The sequence below is a fragment of the Mytilus californianus genome, unplaced genomic scaffold, assembly GCF_021869535.1.
Source record: "Mytilus californianus isolate M0D057914Y unplaced genomic scaffold, xbMytCali1.0.p SCAF_10, whole genome shotgun sequence".
Lineage (NCBI taxonomy): Eukaryota > Metazoa > Mollusca > Bivalvia > Mytilida > Mytilidae > Mytilus > Mytilus californianus.
Genome location: NW_026262582.1, coordinates 77,329,295 through 77,344,271, shown reverse-complemented (window position 1 = coordinate 77,344,271; position 14,977 = coordinate 77,329,295). Strand labels below are relative to the sequence as shown.

The 14,977-nt window shown below is 32.6% G+C and overlaps 1 protein-coding gene and 1 long non-coding RNA gene across 2 annotated transcripts in view; one reads left to right on the top strand and one right to left on the bottom strand.

The window, feature by feature from the left end:
- LOC127718602 (tubulin delta chain-like) overlaps positions 1–14,977 on the bottom strand; it is a 108,249-nt gene that overhangs the window by 84,369 nt on the left and 8,903 nt on the right. The gene's annotated exons all lie outside the window — the stretch shown is intronic.
- LOC127718613 (uncharacterized) lies at positions 1,252–6,416 on the top strand. The gene is made up of 3 exons (XR_007989929.1): positions 1,252–1,337; positions 2,791–2,918; positions 6,086–6,416. It is a non-coding gene; the product is annotated as an uncharacterized LOC127718613 (long non-coding RNA).

Sequence of the window (14,977 nt, the reverse complement as noted above, 5' to 3'; positions counted from 1 at the left end):
TATTTTATAAACCTTTTTATAATGATAAAGATTTCTCAATTTTTCCTTTTGAGTTAATGAGTTGTCAGGGTTTGTCAATCAATGGGAAAAATTTTAAACTAAATATTAATTTTATAATTTCAGTAGTAACTAGGTAGGGATTTATTTTAATTTTATGTTTTGTTTTTTTTACATTGAGTCTATGGAAGTAACATTCTGACTTAACAGTGCTATTATTAAGACTAAAAAGTAGGGTAGTTAGGGTAACGGTGAGTGGAACCACACATATATCATAGGCGAATCCAGGGGGCTCTGCCACCCACCCCACCACCCCCCCCCCTCCTTTTGTGGGAAAATATTGGTTGTTATACTTGGAGATATTGATTTGGTAATTGTCATGAATCATGATTGTTGTATAGTTTTACCATGACAAGTTGCATATACAATAATGAATTTAGGGCCCAAAAACAAGGATTTTCTGGTTTCCATACATTAATTTGAATATAATATAAAAATAAGAAGATGTGGTATAATTGCCAATTAGACAACTCTCCATCCGAGATCAAATGATATAGAAGTAAATAACTACAGGTCACGGTACGGCCTTCAATTATGAGCAAATCCCATACATTTCTATGGATCTCTATGAAATTGAACCTCAAGGTTCATACCAAAAAAAAAAAAAGAAGGTTGGGATTGATTTTGGAGGGTTATGGCCTTAACCATTCAGGAGTTAGCATGGTAAGGTCCGTTTTTTAATTTGTTGGTTTGCACATTTTACACATGAAAAATTCGAGTGGGTCGGTCGAGAATAAAAAGAAAAAAAATATCTTTCAAGACAGAAAAAATATATTTCACCTTACTAACAAAATGTTTGGTTTGCTATCTTGTCATCGCTTAAGTTCTTGTTCCATGAATTATTATTGCTCAGCTGTTATAAACATAAATATATATACAATATATGTACATTGTACATTGTCGGAAAAAATATAATAAATTTGTATAAGCTTTAGAAACAGGACGAAAAGCGAGGCTCGCCGAGCTTATTTCCTGTTTCGTAGTGAGTACAAATAAATTTTATATTTTCCGACAATGTACATATATTGTTTTTATCCTGAAATTTACAACCAAAACTTGAAACTTTAGTTGTAAAAATCTAAATCATTGTCTCTAATTATTCAAAGAAATCGACATAGTTATAACGCGGACCGTGAATAGGACCCCAAAATGAACTGGTACGCAAAAAGAAATATCCACATTACCGCTTGACAGTACTGGCATGTGTACATGTATGTCGACAGCCAATTCTAAGTAACCTTAAACGTATACATTGTATATACAAAAGACCTACAACAATGGTATGTGCATCTATGGGGGACTTATATTTCACTGTTGTCACACAGTGTTTTGTGGCTTTATTACTGGTCAGACTATCTATCCTTTACTATTATAAAGTTAAAATATCATGTACATGATTATGACTTGCATTGTATAAATTATGATGCAGCATGATATCTTTTTGACCTACATTTTTGTCGAAAAAGCGAGACATAGAGATCCTACATTCGGTCGGCGGTGGCGGCGTCCACAAATATTCACTCTGTGGTTAAAGTTTTCGAAATTTTAATAACTTCCTCAAACTATCCTGGATTTCTACCAAACTTGGACAGAAGCTTGTTTATGATCATAAGATAATATCCAGAAGTAAATTTTGAAAAAAAAAAATTCTGTTTTTCCGTATTTTACTTATAAATGGACTTAGTTTTTCTGCCAGGAAACATTACATTGACTCTGTGGTTAAAGTTTTTAAAATTCAAATAACTTTCTTAAACTATCCTGGATTTGTACCAAACATGGACAGAAGTTTGTTTATGATCAAAAGCTAGTATCTAGAAGGAAATTTTTATTAAAATTTTGTACTTGTTTATTCATATTTTACTTATAAATGGACTTAGTTTTTCTTCCAGTTCACATTACATACAGTCTGCAGTTAAATTTTTTAAAACACTTATTAGATTCATAAACTATCCTGGATTTTTACCAAACTTGGACAGAAGCTTCTTACAATAAAAAAAATGTATCCAGAGGAATATTTTTATTACATTTTTTCCTCATCTCATTTTCGTTGAGCCTGCGATTAACAGCAAAAGTAGGCGAGACACTGGGTTCCACGGAACCCTTACGAATTTTATGTCTCACTGATTTATTAAGTACATTGTATAAGTATGAATTCAAATTGTGGTACATCATGCATGTACATGCACAGTACTTAGTTTTGAGTCTTGCACAAACACATGCCATTGGAGTTAAAATAAATTTGATCGCTGACAATGACAGAGTGTTTTGAACATTGCCTCATAGTGTTGATCAGAATACCTTTATATTAAATCAATAAAATTTTATTGTCACAGATTGAAAATATTTAGTATTTTAAAAATAAGGAGATGGGTAGGAATGCCAATGAGAAAACTTTCTGCCAGTCGAAATGAAGGGGATGTAAGAAATTTTAGGTCACTGTATCTTCAACAATAAACAAAACCATACTGTAGTGTCAGATGTAAAAGATCCTGTAAAAATGAGCAACAATAAATGTCAATTCAAATCAGAAAACTAGTGACGTTCTAATTACCAGTATTGGTAATATAAATTTTAAAAAAATCTGACACTTATTTTCTCTCTTGTTAAATATTTTTTTTGAAATATTCACCAACATGACCAAGAGAGAACTGTATTGCCAATTTTTTTTTATCGGAAAGCAGTGCATCAGGTTCAGGTGTTTTACATGATAATCACAGGAATTTAAATTTTCAGAACTAGCTCCTCAAATGTCAGTGGAATGGAAGTAATACACATCATATGTTTCAATGAAATTAACATGATTAATGATGGGATAAGACGTAGAGGAGATCCTATAGCTACAGTACATGTACATTTAACTGGTATGTATCTTTGTTACAGTATTAATAGTCCAAATGGTATAACAATAACGAAAATACTGAATTCCAAGGCAATTTCAAAAAAGGGAAGTCCATGCATATGGTAGTGGCTGCTGGGTTTTACTATTTGTATTATTAAGCTTTACAATGTATATTTCATAGGGTAGTAGACTTGGATGTTTCATAAATTGTATACAGATGACTTTTGTTACAATGTTTCTGTCCATCATATGTTGTGTGGCCATGTTAGATCACATTTTAATGGTACAGCGACCGCTTGAAAAAAGTAAAGGTTTTCATACGACCGCAAACATTAAAAATTTTTTGGTCGTATATTGGTACAATGTATCATGTTGTTGTCGTCGTCCGAAGACAGATGGTTTCCGGATAATAACTTTAGTATAAGTAAATAGAAACCAATAAAATTTCAACACAAGGTTTATAACTACTAAAAGAAGGTTGGGATTGATTTTGGGGGTTATGGTCCCAACTGTTTAGGAATAAGGGGCCCAAATAAGCATTTTTGTAGTTTCCAGTCAATAACTTGTGTTTAAGTGTATGAAACTCTCTGAAATTATACCATAATTTTCCATACGACAAAGGGATGGTTAGGATTGAGTTTGGGGGTTATGGCTCAAACCATTTAGGAATTAGGGGCAAAAAAGGGGGAAAACAAGGTTTTTTCTAGTTAAAGGACAATTAAGACAATTTTAAAGCAGTCAAAGGGAGGTAATCCAATCCCCATTTAAAAACAACAATGTTTGATTACCTCCCTTACACTGCTTGTAAATTATTTATTAAGAAACGATGATTGTCTTGAGGTGATTAGCTGTCAATTTTTTTGTTAGAAGTTACTATTAATTAATATTAATTTTTGCCATGACTATGTATGTCATTTTATATTTTAAGACATTCATGATGTATTTAAATGGGTAATTATGGTTTCAAACTTTATTAGAAATTTGAAATGAGATAATGACTATATCTTGAGGGGAAGATTTTTTTTTTGGAATAAGGGAAAGGGGGAGGTGAAAAAAATATTTTTTGGGGGGGGGGGGACAATTTGCAACAGCATAGTGTATTGCACAAAAGCAAAACATTGAATATATATTCAAATCATATAACCAATTTTTAAGTTCTTTGACTACAGTTATTCTGTGGCAAAACCTATGATGTGTCAAATATTTAATTACAATCCAAATTCAAACCTGTATCAAGCGTCAATATTGTGTCCATTTTGGCCCCAACTTTTCAGGATGGACATCTGCGGTCATATCCAGCTGCGCTCAGCGAAGCAATTTATTTTGCTTTGTGAATTTCTTTTTTTTATATTATGAGTAAATTAGGATATCTGTATTTGGAATATTGGTTCCTTGCAATGTTTATATGTACATGTACATGTCTGTGAGACAGGGTTCACCTGACCTTACTTCATGGAGCTGTCAAGGTAAAAGTTACATGATTAACACATGTCGGTCTTTTTCTCAGATATAGTAAGCAGAACTTGAGTAGATCAACTGTATTTGGTGTTTAGAATGAACAATGACCTCATTTCCATGATTCATTGGTCAATGTTAACTTTTATTTCTTGTAGGCAATATGTCAAGTATATATGATGTATGGAATGATTGTAAGTTGTACATGTCTGTCTGGACAGAGTTCATCTGACCATTCATGATCTGATTTTGATGGCTCATTGGTCAATATTAAGATTTAATAATTTAGTCTGTTTGGTGTATACTATACATGCTACATGTATGATCAATTAAAAGATCAGCTTTTTTAGCTCACCTTGCCCAATGGGCCAAGTGAGCTTTTCTCATCACTTGGCGTTGTCGTCACCGTCCGTCGTCGTCCGTTAACTTTACAAAAATCTTTTCCTCTGAAACTACTTGGCCAAATTTAACGAAACTTTGCCACAATCATCATTAGGGTATCTGGTGTAAAAAGTGTGTCTGATGACCCCACCTCCCACCAAAATGGCTGACATGGCTTAAAATGGAACATAGGGGTAAAATGCAGTTTTTGGCCTATATCTCTGAAAGTAAAGCATTTAGAGACAATTTGACATGGGGTAAAATATGTTCATCAGATTATGATCTATCTGTCTGTTGTTGGGTTGCTGCCTAGGGTATCTAGTTTTTAAAAACATGGCAGATATGGCTAAAAATAGAACATAGAGGGAAAATGCAGTTTTTGACTTATATCTCTGAAACTAAAGTAAAAGTATAACGATTGCATTATTTCATGCATCAATTGTAAATACAAATATCAGGTGAAAGACACAGGCTCCTTGGAGCCTCTAGTTTGGTGTATGCAATAATGGTACATGTTGTAAGGTGCACATGTCTGTCTGGCTTAGTTTATCTGAACTTGACCTTAATATTTGCTTGACAGTATATTTTCATGAATCATTGGTAATGTTAAGTTTATTTGATACTTATCATAAACTTATAATTATTCTTATATCTTTAGGACAAGCACCATAAAACAGTGGGGACATAAAAATACCTGGAGTCTGTCTATCCCTTTGGCCTTATAAGCGCTCTCACTTGCATGTCTTGTACAATTCTTGTCAAATTTTTAGGAAACTTATTTTGATAGGTTATATCAACAATGTCTGACAAGTTTTAAAATCAGTGCCAATCAATCATTTTTAAAAGAGTTATGCCCCTTGGAAACATTAATTATTTGGAAAATTGCATTGTTAGGGCTCTTGTGTACAATTCTTGCCAGAATTTTATGAAATTAATATTAAATAGGTTTATATCATCAGAATGATCAGAGCATTTTGATTTTCATCTGTAATGTTTACAAATTCCAAGTTTCATGGCAAATTTCAACCATTATAAACCTCCACAACCTCCATAGCAGAGGTAATCAAAAAGAAGTGCAGCAACAAACAACAACTATTAATATTCCACTCCAGTTAATCTGACACACAATATACATGTATGATTATACACATAGATATGAGAAGATGTGGTATGAGTGCCAATGAGACAACTCTCCATCCAAGTCACAATTTATAAAAGTATATATATATATGTACCCGGTAAGTTTGGATATTAAATTGATGTTATCATTTTTGCTTGAATGGTAAGGCAATATTTAATTTGATGTATATTTTACAAAATAATATATGCTGGTTTTTTTTTTTTTTATAATAGCAAATGTATTCCAAGAGTTTATGGCTGATTATGCAACTACAGGATTTTATCATTAAAGCAACATCTTAGAAGGATAAGTGCAAATGTATGAAGGAAGCCTTGTGTACAAATACATGTAGCAATTACATGCAGGAGAGAACACTTAAACATTACTAACATGTAGTCATGATATTGGAGTGGTGCATTCTAGAAATCTAAACACCTGGAATTAAATATTGTGTATATTTTTTTTCAACCACAAGTACTTTCAGAATATAATACAATTCAAATTCAAATTATTGTGTCAACATGACAGTTACTGTCTAAAAATGGAAAATGCTTGTTTTAAAATGAATTTTATGTAAATATTTTAAATAACAAGAATTTTTAGCTTATTGTGCAGCCAAACTTTGAGATCTGTTAATGGTATATGCCTGTTGTTTGTCAACATTTATTTTCTTTTTGACTTAGCCTTAAGATCAGTGTTAAAACGAAAAACTGAAAACCATATATGAAATAAGAAGGAAATGGTTGTAAATAACAGCAAGACTTTCAATATGGTATATCAAATATATTTCACAGAACTTTCTATTTCAGTTTATTATTACAATGAGATATGAGGTATAAATCAATCAGACAGTAACACAACAACAAAAACACCTGAAAGGCATTAAGGTGCTAACATACAGTCCTCAACAATAGACAAGTGTCTGAACAATATGTCATGATCTGTTTAATTGACCAGAGTACATGAGTATGTGGCAGGGTGAACTACCTTTTTATTCAAAACTCTCATAAGAAGAATTTGCATCTTTTGCAAGTAAGACTTTTCCATAATGTGATTGGAATGTCTCAAAACTGATGAACACAAAAAGACTTATACATACATATTAAAAATGAAATATACATCAGTGCATACATCTTCTATAAATGAATCACCTTCCATACATCAAATTAAAAAAAATATTGAGACTTGAATACAACAAAAAATGTTCTAGGAGTGAACTATGGTGCCCTGGATATTTGCTTGCCTTCTTGGTTTTATTGCATCTTATCTGCTGCATTGAAGATATTGTGAGTTGGAGTGGATGAATAAATATTATTTGTATTGTTTAGGACCAAGAAATTTAAGATACAAAGAGAAAGTAAAATAGAATGGAAGTATGAATACATCCTCAAGACCAAGAAGAATATTTATATATCAAAATAGAATGTGTACTAGATTAGCATTTACTTATCTAAAATATGCTCAAATACTGTGAAAATTCACCTTAATTTCATTTAAAAAAAATAATGTGAAAACTCGATTCACATTAATTTCACGTGAAAAATTTAACGTGAATTTCACGTGAAAGCTCGATTCACGTTATTTTCATGTGAAAAATTTCACGTGAATATCACTTGAAAGCTCGATTCACGTGAAATTCACGTAAATTTAACGTGAGTTTCACGTGAAAAATTTCACGTGAGTTTCATGTATAAGCTCGTTTGAGGTGAATCTCACGTGATTTTCACGTGAAATTTACGTGAACAAAATTTGCCTGTGTATCACTGATGATGTTGATATTTGTTACAACAACAAAAACAAGATTGTTAATTTACCAATCTATTTTCTTTTGAATATCACTGATGATGTTGTCATACCAATTGTTTGAAGAAAAAAAACTATGTCTGTAAAATATGAACCACATGTTGTTTTTATTTCTACATAAGCGAAGTGGTTAGTTTCATTAAAATTCGATACAAATTGTATACAAAAATTAGAATGCCAGGATATGATAGTTTGTCCCACAGGTATGATACATTTGTAAGAGTATAATGTAATGTTGACATCAATATGCTGATATAACAACAAATCTACCATAAGTATATAAATAATAAGACGTGGTATGATTACATATAAGATTTTTACATAAATTAGGCCGTTAGTATTCTCGTTTGAATTGATTTACATTTGTGATTTCGGGGCCTGTTATAGCTGACTATGCGGTATGGGCTTTGCTCATTGTTGGAGACCGTACGGTGACCTAAAGTTGTTAATTTCAGTGTCATTTGGTCTCTTGTGGAGAGTTGTATCATTGGCATTCATACCACATCTTCTTTTTAATATGTCCACCAGAAACCAAATGACATATAAGTTAACAACTGTTGTTTATCGTACGGTCACCTACAGTGACCAAAACACTTCCTACAAAGTAACATATCAAGTGGCGTCAAAATTGCAAATATAAAACAATATAAACGAAAAACCAACTAAAATTCCCGAGAGTTTAAAACAGTAGTGGTTTTGTCATCTTCTGTCAGCTAAACCCATCATATTTTCTGAGATTTTCCGCCAAACTATATATAAATACTTTACTAAATCGTCAGACATCCTTATATATGTCTCTGGGTGCAGGTATTGTACGCTGCATTGAAGACCCATTGGTGGCATTGGACTGGTGTCTACCCATTTGTCTTGTTGTTGTCTCTTTGACACATTTTTCGTTTCTATTCTCAACTTTATACATAATCGTCCATCCCCAGAGTGCAGAAAATAATCAGATTGTTCTTTATGGACTGTTTTCACGTTTACACTGATATTGGCATAGTCTATTTAACTATATATCATACGTTATTTGATTTGTAGTGTTCTTCGTCGTGGTTTTTTTTAGAGTCATAACACAGTAAGTGTGGCTATTTATTGGAAACTAGATGTGTCAGTGGCAGAGAATAATTATATTTATTATGCAGTCATATCAATACGATTCGTAAACTTGTAAATTTATGAAAACTCTTATGTTTATTAAGTTGACAGATATACATGATACAGTCATTATTTAAGTCATACGAACCTCCATAAACTGTTACATTCACAGGGTTGCTTTCACCAGTTGTAATAGCATTTTGAGCATGACATCTGTATTGTCCAGATTCGTCAAATGTCACATCTAATAAGGCGATTAAAACTGGAGAACAAGTAATGTTTCTTCCAAAGTGTGAGGTCTGTGTTACACCATTAAGTTTCCATGACCAGTAGACGTTGTAGTGAGGTGGGTGGGATGATATATTTCAAATCAAAGTGATGTCCTGACCGTTTTCAACACTATAAGGGCCTAGTTCAATATTCACCGACGGAACACCTAATTGTAAATAAAATTCAAATTATTTTTTTGATAAACAGCAGAAACACGTCTAAAAAGTAAAACAACAAGAATACTGAACTCCGAGGAAAATTCAAAACAGAAAGTACCTAATCAAATGGCAAAATCTAAAACTCAAACACGAATGGATAACAACTGTCATATTCCTGACATGGTACAGGCATTTTCTTGTGTAGAAAATGGTGGATTAAACATGTTTTATAGCGCCAAACCTCTCACTTGTACGACAGTTGCATCAAATTTAATTATAATTAGGTACAACGATACGTGAACAAAACAAACAGACATAATAGGTAAAAATGTCACAATTAAGGGTACAACAACAACACGAACCCCACCAAAAACTGGGGGTGATTTCAGGTGCTCTTGAAGAGTAAACAGATCCTGCTTCACATATGGCACCCATCGTGTTGCTTATATTATAAAAAAGCCGAAGAATAGTCTAATTCGGTAGATCACATTCGTGAAAATGGAACGGGATTGTAGTTACGACATAAGGAACATATTCGATATCATCTGTTAACGAATATTTTATAACGGTCAACCAACTCGTGATGGCGTACGTAAAATTTTCGAAGTGATGATATCAACTTCACCATTTTGAACTCTTTGTTTAAAAATGAAAAGGTCACAATTGGGAAGCTGAAATCATCTCTTTTGTCTAATTATTTTCAACCGACCTTTATAGTTAATATCTATATATCAATCCTAATTAAACAGGAAAAATCAAAAGCTCAAACACATCAAAGGAATTGATAACAACTGTCATATTCCTGACTTGATACAGGCGTTTTCCTATGTAGAATATAGCAGTTACATTATAATGCATTACCCAACTTTTGTTTTAAGTAATATAGATATCCATTTGAGATCGATTATTTAAAACAAATCATAGGGAGACGTTAAAACCTATTTACATTGATGAAATAATAGTAGATGTTAACTATGAATGGTACCATAAATTGATTTTTTTTTTATATTTTTGTCATTTCCATATTAAATACTATTACTGCCTTTTTTAAGTACAATTTGCAAGGGAATTAAACCTTTCCGAAATATCACATTTTCAGTAGCAGTGACCTTGCATTTTGACTTACTGACTTCAATATCTTCTATGTCTTCCATCTTTATGTTTCATTTCCAGTGAATGAAGGAAAACACGTTAATTGCTTCACATCACGGTGCGGAGCTATTAGTTTCAGTAGCTATACACGCCATCTTAAAATAATTATTTATCACATATATATTGCGAGGAAATGACCAGCAGAAAGAACTAGAAAACAACACTCCAGAACAACACATTTACAACTAAAACACTGCATAGCCAGTTTAAAATTTCAATAAAGTTTATCTTAATACAAATGTATATATACTAGTACACAAATTGATATCCTTTGTATATCAATTAATATCTAAAAGTACCACATTTCCAATACAAAATCAACATGTACACATATCATCTTACATCAGGATAGAGCGAAGCTTTACATAGCTTTAGAAAGCTCACACATTTGAAAATATGTTTAGTAGTAAGGGAACCTTTACTTATAATTCGGAAACCTTTGTTTTATAATATAAAAATATATTGTAATAAGAGCGACTTTTACATTTGAACCATTGACCCTAAAATCATCAGGCTCTTTGTCCTATTGTTGTTATCGTCGGCAATTGTACGTCAATCAAAAGAGAAAACTGCCAGCTACAATCAAAGCATTGTATGTTTCGGACTCAATGACGATCGGAAAGACGGAACCACTAATGGCTGATAAGGACAAACGGACGAGCAAGGATTAATTTACTGTTAAAGTCAATATGGTTAATACACTGTTTAATTTTTGCCAAGCTGAAGGTCATTTTGGTAAAAACGGATGGTGTATACACAACTAGCACTGGACATTCATCTTTAAATGAACTTTACAATCAGATCCATACTTTCTTACATTTACGCCAATCATAATGAATAGTTGTCCTATTGGCAATCTTACTTCTTATATTTGCAGAAACTTCGGTATAGCGGTTTGAACTACATAGAAAGTTGTTTCAAATGTTATTCTGCTATTTCTGCTGGATTTTTATTTAGGATTAAATTAGTTCTGAATTGAGTTTTTGTTGTAATACATGTTTAAGTATAAAATTTCTTGTTGTCAATATTCCTTATTTATCAAATTAATTATTTTATTTCTGGATATTATTGAGATATTTTAAGTGGGATCTTAAACATAAGTCTTCGTTTGATACATTAGAATGAACTTTCGGTTATCTTTGGTTGTGTAATTTGTAAACGTAAATTTACCAATGTGTAATAACAAATCGACTGTTTCATAAAGTCTGTCGAAAAACTTACCCCAAAGGATAGACAGTAAAGTATCTACATTACCACAATTTGAAAGAAATATGAGAATGTTTATATGTTCAACCCACCATTTTTTTCTTAAAATGTCCTGTACTAAGTCAGGAAAATTACCATTGTCATATTATAGTTCGTGTCTGTGTGTGTTACATTTTAATGTTGTGTTTCTGTTGTGTCGTAGTTCTCCTCTTATATTTGATGTGTTTCCCTCAGTTTTAGTTTGTAACCCGGAATTGTTTTTTTCTCGATCGATTTATGAATTTCGAACAGCGGTATACTACTGTTGCCTTTATTTATAACCTGCACGTGGCTATGCTAAGTTAATACAGTTACGGGATTATTCGATTGTCTTAAATCAAGAATTAAAAAAATAGGTTTCACATTGCATCATGAAAGTTACTTAACACTTATGGGGAAAAAAACAATAAATCGATAAATTTAAATGTTTCTTGTACTTTTTTTATTTACGTTGGTTTCCTCTGCTTTGGTTATATCACACATGTACAAATTCATTGAATAAAATGTATAGAGATGTAAGGAATGTGTCAGTGACAACACTAACCAGAATGAATATTCCGTGCTGTATGCAACAAAAAGTAAAATAACAAAAATATTGAACTCCGAGCTAAATCCAAAAAGGAAAGTCCTTAATCAACATGATCAAATGGCAAAGTTAAAAGCTCTTACACATTAAAGAAATGGATAACAACTGATTTGGTTCAGTCTCTATGTAGAAAATAGTGGATTAAACCTGGTTTTATAACTAGCCAAACCTCCAAAAATGGAAATATGTCTTTAAATTATTGCATGCCCTAATTCTCTTACTTGCAATAATGAAAATCACAAAACTATGACAAACCACAAAAAACTGTTTACGTTCCCTGATTGGGGATTGCGCAGTATAACATGACTGTGATTTTTTCATGATACTCGATTCCTATATGAACAACAAATAGTGCATGAAGGAATACCACTGTATGAGGTTATGTAAAGGATTAAGTGTTTAAAAACATATTTGCTAACAAATGAAGAAGTCGCATTCTGAATTTACCTGCAAGTCAGGAGTCTGTAATTCAGTGGCTGTCATTACTTGTTGTTCGTCATTTGTTTTGCCGTTTTTTTTTTTGTTATGAAACAAGCGCCTTGAAGTGTTACACATTTGGTCATGACGGAGTCATGTATAGCTGAATATACTGGCAATTGTTTTTTTTTTATTTGAAATTGATCTTTGAAATGATTTCACAGAGAAAAGCATGCTGAAAATCAGTTACCCTTCGGATGATGTTTTTGTTGGAACGGTAGCATTTCTCCTGTCATAGGAATTATGAACAAATACCCACTAGTTACTTAGGTACTGTCATAAAAGAGGGGGGAAAGATACCAGAAGAATATTTAAACTCATAAACCGAAAATAAACTGACGACCCCATGGCAAAACAAGAAAAAGACATATTTAGAAATAGCTGCAATTATGAATGAGGTCAGGCTTTATATTCTGCTATCTTTAAAAAACAGAGTGTTTTGTGGCATTCTATCATGCAGTGAAAAGAGGAAAACATAAAAAAAATAATGTTAATCTGTAATTTTTTCTGTATTTTTCTATATCTGATTCGTCCCTTAGCTCGGAAAACATATGTTCAGTAGATGACAGCGTTCGTATATATTGGCCTTTGTAGGGTTTACTACAAAAAATGATCCCGAAAAGTAGATACTACCGTTTCACATGTAAATGGCATATATATATATATATAATCTTACCTGATAAAATGAGAAAGACAATCTTGTGTATACTGCAGGTCGACAGCATGATCTAAGTTAATGTTCAAATAATTATTACTGTTTGTTATGTATATATATATATTCTATATATATAAAATTAATTTGCCATTTACATGCGTCAAAACTGGAAACGATATATGTTTTTAATTCTATAAATGTACATATTAGTTTTACAATTAACAGAAATGTCAAGAAAGTGCGGTTTTTGGATATTTTAGTACTTATAACGGAAGACAATACAATTGTCACAGGTATCGTCTCTAAAGACACCGATACACATATGTATTTAGATTTTTACCAAAACCATCCAAAACATGTGTAATGAAATATACCTTTTAATCAAACTTAAAGAATAAATACAATTCCAAGTACAGAAATATTACACAATTAAAATTTGAAAGAGTTACAAGTGTATTTCAAAAAGCAGCAATAACCGGAACAAGTGAAAGATTACGGATTTCAAAATGCACTGATAAAATGACCAATCTTAACAGAATCACGACGATCCGAAACAACCGAAAAATCATCAAACAATTTAGAAAAAAATATCCCGTTTGTCACAACATACAAAATAGGGACAAAAGATACCAGAGGGACAGTCAAACTCATAGATCGAAAACAAACTGACAACGCCATGGCTAAAAATAAAAAGACATACAGACACATAATAGTACAGAAGACACAACATAGAAAACTAAAGACTAAGCAACACGAACCCCACCAAAAACTGGGGGTGATCTCAGGTACTCCGGAAGGGTAAGCAGATCTTGCTCCACATGTGGCACCCGTCCAGAGGCTTATGTTATTACAAATCCGGTAAATAGTCTAATTCGGTAGGTCAAATATGTGAAAAGGGAAGGGTATTGTAGTTACGACATAAGGAACATAACCGATATCATCTATGAAACGGTAATTCGTGATGGCGTCCGTAAAATTTACGAAGGGATGATTTCAACTTCACCATTTGGAACTCTTGGTTTAATAGCTTCCTTGTGAGCAGCAATCCTCTATCAAGGAAATCATGATAGGAAACACAAGCCCGGGAATATCGTATCAATTGGGAGATATATACAGTACTTCGTATGCAGGCGCTGCTGGAATGTTGCTGCACAGAAATGGAAAGTTCACAATTGAGAAGCTGAAATCATCTCTTTTGTCGTAGAGTTTTGTTTTCAACCGACCCTCTTTGTCAATTTCTAGATATAAGTCAAGATATGAGGCAGACTTAACCGTATCTGTAGTATCCTTTATCTCTAGTTCGATGGGATAGATTCGTTCAACATAGTCACCAAATTTTGTATTATTTAGTGAGAGAACATCATCTATATAGCGGAACGTAAAGTTAAAGGATATTGCTAGCTTCTTATCTTTCTTCCTAAGACGCAAGTGGGTGATCATGTCATGATAGGGTTCATGTCTGGAGATATGGAAGGCCAACAGATAGTGTCACTGGCTTCTTGCTCTTTGTAATCGGTTACAATGCTTGTCCTGTATTGTCAAGCGTTGTCGTTCGTGTACAAGGTTCTTGACGCAAGTGGATGATCATCAAAATGAAGGGCTTCAATGTTTCAAAGCACCAAATATCTGTACGTCTGTCTGTGTATGTACAATCCACGAGATTATGAAATATCTGTACGTCTGC